The sequence below is a fragment of the Gymnogyps californianus genome, chromosome 1, assembly GCF_018139145.2.
Source record: "Gymnogyps californianus isolate 813 chromosome 1, ASM1813914v2, whole genome shotgun sequence".
NCBI lineage: Eukaryota > Metazoa > Chordata > Aves > Accipitriformes > Cathartidae > Gymnogyps > Gymnogyps californianus.
The window spans coordinates 152,857,865-152,864,497 of NC_059471.1; positions in this window are offsets into that span (position 1 = coordinate 152,857,865).

Sequence of the window (6,633 nt, forward strand, 5' to 3'; positions counted from 1 at the left end):
CTACACATACATTTTTGACTATTGAAAATACTCTCAATTCATCCCCTTTTTATATTTTCCACTTTTCTTTTTAACAGTTTTTTTCTAGAGAGCTCTTTACATGCTCAATAGGCTTTTCCCCTCCTCTCTTCTCTCACGTTCATGGCTCAGATGCCACAAAAGATTTTAAATACCTTCTTGTTCAGTGCTCTTAACTTCTGATGCAATTATCAGTCTTAACTCACAGTATATCGAAAAAACCAGCTCCACTCTTTATCCCTCTTCTCTTGCAGACTGTATTTATAGAAATGTATCTGCTTCACAAAAACAGCTAACAGCCCATAACCTCTCCTCCCCTGAAATTAACCTAGAAACCATCCCAAAATCCAGATTCCTTTCTGGTGATGTTAGTCTTAAGTGTCTAAAATGCCTGTCTGTTATGTTGACAAACATTTGCTAGAACATGATATTAGGAATCACACAGGGACTAGGCAAGTAGAAATTCTGTACCTGCAGAAAAATATTATTTTATAATAGGAAACACAGCCTTTCGTTTTAGCCCTAAGAAGTCTCAAGATTCCAGGTCTTAAATCTATACCATTATTCTACACAGGAAAGCAACTTTAGGCATGTTCTAGAGCTTTATTGATCTTTACAGAAAGTTTTGATTTTCCCCCCTTTTTTCTTCCTCATGCATAGATGCATGGATAGATTTGCTGTACTTCAGTGGTTTGAATTTCTAAGGTATGAAAAGATCCCAAACTATTTAAAAAAGCAATCTCTCCAAAACATTCCTATGCTTGTATTTTGAGTGAGAGGAAAACTGTATACAGAGTAGGTTGCTGTCATGAAAACATGTTGCTGGCACTCTTGCTATGCCCCGTGTAGTAAATGAGTGGCAAAGCTCTCTGTGAGCTCTGAAGTTGTCACGAAATAGCTGTACTCTCATCCTTTCCTTGATCTGTCTTCAGTTCTCTTTTCTTGTCAGGCTTCCTGACTTCACCTATCCAGGGGAGAGGCAGGATTTCACAATTCTCCTATAATCATGCCAGGCTCCGGGACACTGTCTGTGTCTGTAGTAACTGCTAACCCAGACAGTCTGAATGGATTTGCCACTTTTCTTTCAGGGAATTTGTGAATACTCCACTTCATTAAAAATAGAATGCTATTTAAATATTTAAGCTTAAATATGTAAAATTAAATATTTCAAATAAATGGGTTTGACAATAACAGTCTATATACATATCTGTCCTGCCTCAAGCTTTCCCATCCATTAATGGGAGAGTAACTCAGCCTAATTTCTCTGTAAACTATAGCAACAGCTTGCATCCCAGCCTGCTCAGACATAAATCTTGTCTGTTCTGAAACAGATCTCTTGATCTTTCCTATGCTTTTTTTTCTACGCCTGCTTGGGTTTTCACCATTTTAGATGAAATGCATTTTTCACATTGGCTGTAGCATCAGTAGAATCTCCCAGGCCACCAGGATGGACATTAACGTTTTGTAAATCTCACTTTCTTCTAAGAGGCACTCCCTTGTCAAACATTTTCTGCCTGTTGTTCTTTTTTCCCTAAAGCCTACTTATTGAACTCACCTAATTCAAGACCAATAGCCAAGTCAACATATTGTATTAATAAATTATTACAGAGCAGCTCCACTTTCATGACAGCAGCTACGTGACTTCCTGCAGACCCAACTTTCAGAGCACACTGTCTTGAATTATGTATCAGGGAGTCAGTATGTCTTTCCCACTGGAGAGAGCTTTGGTACTCTAATAACCTGTATGACCTGTATTTATATTTATTGTTTATATTTTGACAATGTTGATACTGAGGGTCTTCAATAGTGCTAACATGGTTCACCAACATGGGCTTAGCAATACAGAGTACTGTACAAAACGTCCTTGCTTGGATCAGTAAGGCACCAATGCTTCTCCTTAGTATCAACAAAGTGAATAGTCCTCATGATGGTACTGTGCAAAGCTTTAATTGATTTTTCCTGTTCTGCAAATTTAACATGCTTTGTGCCCTTCCAGACGACTGAGTCCCATGTAATGTAAGAGTCACAGTCTATACCTGGGTGGAAAAATTTTACATAGCAATACCAGAGGCATTCTCCTCTCTGAGCCAGTAAAGAAGAGGTTTCCCAGCAACAGCAACATTGTAGAGGTACTATCAGATAAAACATAAAATCACAGCCCTGAGCACTTGCTATCATCAAGCATCCCCTAGCACTCAGCACAAGACTGAAGGTGTTAGTTCCATTTTCCTGGCCAGATTCCCCTGTGATATTTAAATCCCACTTGCAGCTTCACTTTCTCTTAGAGTTCCAGCTCTTGGTTTCCTGCGTGCTGTTAAAAAACCTGACAGTTTCCAGCTGGGGTTAAGGAAAAGGGGAATTGTGCAGGAGATATTTACTCATTTGGACAAGTAAACAAAAGACACTTTTTGAAGTGAAGGTATTATTTGCCTTGGAAATGGCAAAAGGCTGTGATCAGCACCTCAATTAACTCCTATGCCTAATGCTGACTCTTCTTCAGGAACGCCCCTCTTTCTTCCTGCTTTACAGTACAGAAAGAAAGGAGAAGTGATATGAATATTGTAATGATTATCAGTTTTGAAAGGAGGCTTTTCATTTCAGAGTGTTTGCAGTTGCATTGAATAGCTGTGCGTCTACTGCCACATTTTCCTTTGTCTTAGCTCTGCGGTCTGCTCTGTGCCATGATTTAGCTATTTTCTGACATCAGAGAGCTCAGTTTAGACTGGCAAGCCTCAGAAGCTAAGTGAAAGTGAATCTTGAGCAAGCCTCAGAAGCTAAGTGAAAGTGAATCTTGAGCAAAGGGTTAAACTAAGTCTCAGCTGTGGTGTGAATGAGAGAGAAAATTTCCCATCAAAACATGCAATAATATTCCTATCATATATACTATATTTTATCCGTATTTTGGATGGTCTAACAGATATTGTATGAGCTTTGTCCAAAAGTCACCTCACTGTCTAATTAACATATAAGTCATATTTTAACATCTACAGAATTTTCAAGCATATTCAGTTGTAGAAATAAAGTCATATGAACTTTGCAGGTCAAGGAACTGTCACTCAGTACAGATTTGTCCAGTATTTATCACGAACTGAAACATATTTCTGATTAGGCGTGGGTGTTCTGTTGTAATAGAAGTGCTAAATAATAATGATTATACATTTTGCAAGTGCAAATACTTGTATGTGCAAATCTAGGTTTTTGCATGCTCTAATAAGGAGGTTTTCAAATTTTGCAGGCACATTTATGGATCTCTGAAAAATTTGATATTTTCAGCAGGAGAAGAACTCTATTACTAAGTTCTAAAATAGTTACTTTTCTTTTAAATGTTTACACACTTTAAAAATATAGTCAAATGATTTTAGATGTATAAAGCTTGTTAAATTAATGGAGCGTAGTAAAAAGTTAGTACATATAAAAGTATATAAGATAGAAGGAGTTAATTGATTAAAAAGTTATAGCAAAATAATCTTGGAACTAGACTATCATGTATTTGTTGTGCATCATCATGTTAAAAACTTTCAAAAGGATTACACTGAAGCCAATTAAAAAAACCCAATGAAAACATTTCATGTTTGCTCAAAATTTTCTTCAAAAATATTGAATGTGGTTGTGATTCTTTAAGAAAAATGTATAGTTTTGTTACTTAAACGTAAGAAGTCAAAACAATTCCATATATTGAAGAAGAAATTTTGGAGGGGAACTTTTGTCCTGATATACTAAGTTTTGGTTTATCTTATTGGTTCTGGCCACTTTCTCTGTCCCTGACCAATATACATATCCCTGAGATATGTATATTGCTCTTTTAGTGCTTGCTAGAAGGAAAAAAACAGACAGGATTACTAATTTCTGAATGTCTGATGATCATAAGGGACTGCGGAGATGGGAAGTTACTTCCTTGACAGCTCTTCGTAGAATGAAAATGAGCGATGTAACTATCCTACACCTTTTGGTCAAGACCCCACAGGTTTCATATTACTACTTTTTTAAGGCCAGGAGACAGCTTTCAGCACTGCAGACAAAAGTAACGGTCAGGTCTCTACTGCTTGAACAGAAGCCCAATATAGACAAAAGATGGTGGGGAAAGAGACGGTTACTTGCTGGGAGAGTGAGGGGAAGGGCCATATCAGCAGAAGTATACAATACAGTGATCTAAAGTTGAGATCATGGAGTACAATATGTGACTGACATCTTATTGAGCATATGCTCACCTATGCTAGTCTGCAGTGCCACTAGAATCCTAAATCTACCTGTGGTTTAGGGTCCTACTTAACATTTTGCATAGACCTAATAACAATTTCATGGTTGCTTAGAGCAAATCTAATGGTCCCTGAAAACTTATTTAATGTGGGGAAGGGAAACAATTGCTTGAAAACAATATTTACCCAAAAGACTAGAATGGCTCATTAGATACATTTGTATGTGGGCTTTTTTACTTTACAGTGCATTATTGAAAATAAATACAAAAATTTAACAGCTCCCCTGGAACCACTTAATCCATCATGCGCTTTCTCTGTACAGTTCTGTGGTTTACTGTTGTGAAAGTATAAAAAAGCTCTGCAGTGCAAAATACAATTCTTATTAAGTACGGTTACTGTTTCCAGTAAATCATTTCAATAAAAATAACTCAGGCTTTTAGGAATGTGAGTTTTTCAAACTGTTGTAAAATTACTACAATATAGTTTACACCAACCATTTGCCAGATTTGATTTTGCTCAAATTAGGCTAATATTTGTGATATGGCAAAAATGTGGATAAGCAACAAAAAAACATTCAGGATGGGAGCAGGGAGTTTACAACTTCTCCAAATTAAAATATTTTAAATTTCTTAATAAAGAGATACATAAAGCAACATATTCATTGACTAAAACTGTGCTAAGCTTTTACTCGGTGCTTCCGTGAGTACGCTCAGAGAGTAACTTGTGAACCAGGCTCTAAAGCCAATGGGTTGGTTATACTAAATATATATCCTGTCTTGTGAGATAGCTAAGAAAGTGGGGGGGGGGGGGGGAATCTTTTGCATTAATTCTATTAATCACTGATAAGGGACTAAAAATAATTAATTAGGGGATCATTTTTGAAGTTAGATGTCCTGATAATTTTGCAGCCTGATTTTTTCTAGATGCAGAGCACCCATAAATCAAGTTTAGACACAGAAGTCATTCGCTATTGTTATTAACAATACTAAAAATAACACAACAAGAGGGCACAAACTGAGCTATTATTCCTTTGGTGTTTGACAACAATTTAAGTTTAAGAAAATGAATCTTGAAATACCTTACTACTTATGATGAAACATACAGGATACTCATTGAGAACAATGAAATAGTCAAAAAGATGTTGCTCATTGCTGAACACTTATGCTACATTTGATCGTGAAATTGTTAGCTTTTTGGATATTAGGTGCAAACAGTGCAAAGAATATTTAGTTAACTGTTACAGTACCACATTACAAAAAGTATTTTCTAGGCCACAAAGGCCACTGCTGATATAATTTACATAAAGATAAATGTATACACAAAATAGTTTTTCAATCTCCACATATATATATCTCTGTTTCTATATCAACCTTGCAAAATCATGATGAAAATGATCTAGGCCACAGAATCTCATGATGATAACAATGATGGGACGAAAAAAAACCCACAGAGGAGAGCTTGTTCTCCTATTTAAAAAATTACTCGCCCAGAGCAAATGGAGGAATGAAATTCTGCAAGGCTGCTCTGTATTTATGGTGATGAAAATACAGTCTTGAGCAGGGAGGATCAGTGTTCAGCATTACCAACCCTCTCTGGGAAAAACTATTTCTGTCTAGAGGCCATGAATAGCAACCTGGAACAGACATTAAAAACTTGGGTTGGAGCCTTTTTTTTTTCTTTTTTTTTTTAATTTGTACAGAATGTCTGAAAGATTTATTTATTTATTTATTTGCTTGCTTGCTGTGTTCGTAGGCACAGAAGGCAAGGTATAAAACCTGCCTCCTTTTTTGCCTTAGAAACACCTGTAATGTTAAGACCAGCCTTCCTAGCTTTCCTGGAGCAGTTAAGACACTTCAAGGCATATTTGACTGTCTTAGAGACTAATTAGCGGAATGGAGGGACTGGATCTTCATAAAAGTATTCTCTGTCAACCAGGCCAAATTAACCAAGCCAAAACAGTTCTTCAGAAGTCTGTCTAAACTGCCTTTTCCCTTCATAACTAGATTAATTCTCACAAATTCTTCCATTATCGTAAATCAATCTTCCATTGGCATTTTTCTTGTGTATGACACTTTTCTTCTTAAAAATGCTGTTTTGGAAAATACTATCTTCTCAGTTTTCTTTATACATTACAAAGATACAAGAAGAGCCACCACCTCAACTTTTTTCTAGTTGCAGTTCAGCTTTCAAAATCTCAGTCCCAATCATGCAGTCTTTGCCATGCTCTTCGCAGGAAGAAAAAAAAAAAGAAAAAAAGAAAAAAAGAAAATAACTATCTGATTGAAGTAAACTGCAGTGTTAAAAGAAGCTAAATCCACAAAATAATAAGTAGTTCTCTTCCAGTTTTTAAAGCAGCTCACTTCAGCCAATACTTTTTTGCATTTGCTGTCACTGTGTATTCTAATAAATGAGTTTACTA